Here is a 1,886-nt window from a genome sequence, read left to right on the forward strand (position 1 = left end):
CCCAACTACCCCACTATTCCGAGCCAGCCCGGTCTCTGCTCCACCCCCTCTGCCGATCCGGGGAGGGCTGCAGACTACCACATGCCTCCTCCCATACATGTGGAGTCGCCAGCCGCTTCTTTTCACCTGACAGTGAGGAGTTTCACCAGGGGGACGTAGCGCGTGGGAGGATCACGCTACTCCCCCCCCAGTTCCCCTCCCCCCTGAACAGGCGCCCTGACTGACTAGCGCGTGGGAGGATCACGCGCTAGTCAGTCAGGCGCCCTGACTGACCAGAGGAGGCGCTAGTGCAGCGACCAGGACACACACCCACATCGGCTTCCCACCCGCAGACACGGCCAATTGTGTCTGTAGGACGCCGACCAAGCCGGAGGTAACACGGGGATTCGAACCAGCGTGTTGGTAGGCAACAGAATAGAGTGCTACGCTACCTGGAGGCCCAAAACCGTGTTATAATAAAATCTACGTTCTGATAGGTGAAGCTTTTATTTTTATAACTTCATGTCTTTCTCTTACTGGCGACATCGGCCTTGAATTTGATTCTAATCAACACAGCATTAGATATTAAAACAGCCTTGTGGTAAATGTGGAAACACCATGTGCAAATGGAGTAAGGAAAAGGGGGGTCTTTATGGTTAAGGTGCCGACTAGCCTCCGTCAGGGACGTGAATTCACCTGTGTGGGAATTTGTGGTTGCATTTGAATCACTCAGACCCGACGCTTCAGATGATCCAAAATCCTTAAAATTCTATCGATGCTCATACGGAGAGAAAAGAGGATGGTACAAGAAGTTACATGGAAGGCGTCATAATCTAACAAGCATTTCAAACAAATACACGTTTCTAGTTTCTTCTCTACGGCTGACGTGGCTAAACTGACCTCCAACTGTTTTGTACAAGACTCCACTTGTTGAGTTGTTATTAAAACTAAACTAAACATCCAACCACGAGACGGGTTTGGTCTCTAGCAAGCAAGAGTATGTCACCGACTTTATCTCAAACCCGACTTTAACTCCTGTTAATCACCTAACTTCTTAATCACCGGGGATTCTTGCCAAAACTCAGCTGAAGTTAACCCTTGTCTTAACCCTAACATTTTGACATCTTATGACAGTTTTTATACCAAAACTGACCATTTCCTGTTGACATAACCTGCCAAACCCTTTAATAATTTCAGCACGTGAGAGTCTTTTCATCACACACAATGTGGGTGATTGTCAGAAGCTCTGCACAACTCCAGTGGTGAGAACACTGTGGTGTTTGAAGCTTTCCAACAAGGTGGAAGCCATTTTGGGTCCTCAAGAGGTTGCGCGAGAGAGAGTCAAGATGCCGTAGTCACTCAGGACGTCATCTAACCAATTCGTAAAAATACTTAGTCCCCATCACAGTAGGTTAACGTTTCCTGCTGATGTGTCTTTGAGCAAGACACTGAAGACATTTCACCAGGGGAGGCCTGCTTTAATGTTAATGATTTGTCCTGGGTGGTGACAGTTCTGTACCACTGGGTGGCGACCGTGTGCTGACCTGTCGTGTGCTCTGTATTGCTCACCTTGCTCTCATTGCACATGGCAGGTTAGCTGTATACAGAGCACACGACAGGTCGAGATGCAGAACTACCAGTAGGTGGCGACCGTGTGCTGACCGGTCGTGGGCTCTGTACTGCTGACCTTGCTCTCATTGCATGCCTCGAAGTGCAGAACGGATGGCATCGAAAGGCTCCTTTCAGACGCTCGGATCACGAGGGTCTGCGTCTGAAATCTTCTGAAGCGCTCCGAAACTGACGTTCCAAGTGATCGGTCAGGTGTGCTTGGCTGTGAAAACGAGTGAAGCTTCAAGCAGTCCGCAAATTCTGTTCTGTTCCTTCTTCACCCAATCTGTTTCCACCGC

This window comes from Lampris incognitus, chromosome 17 (assembly GCF_029633865.1).
Source record: "Lampris incognitus isolate fLamInc1 chromosome 17, fLamInc1.hap2, whole genome shotgun sequence".
Classification (NCBI taxonomy): domain Eukaryota; kingdom Metazoa; phylum Chordata; class Actinopteri; order Lampriformes; family Lampridae; genus Lampris; species Lampris incognitus.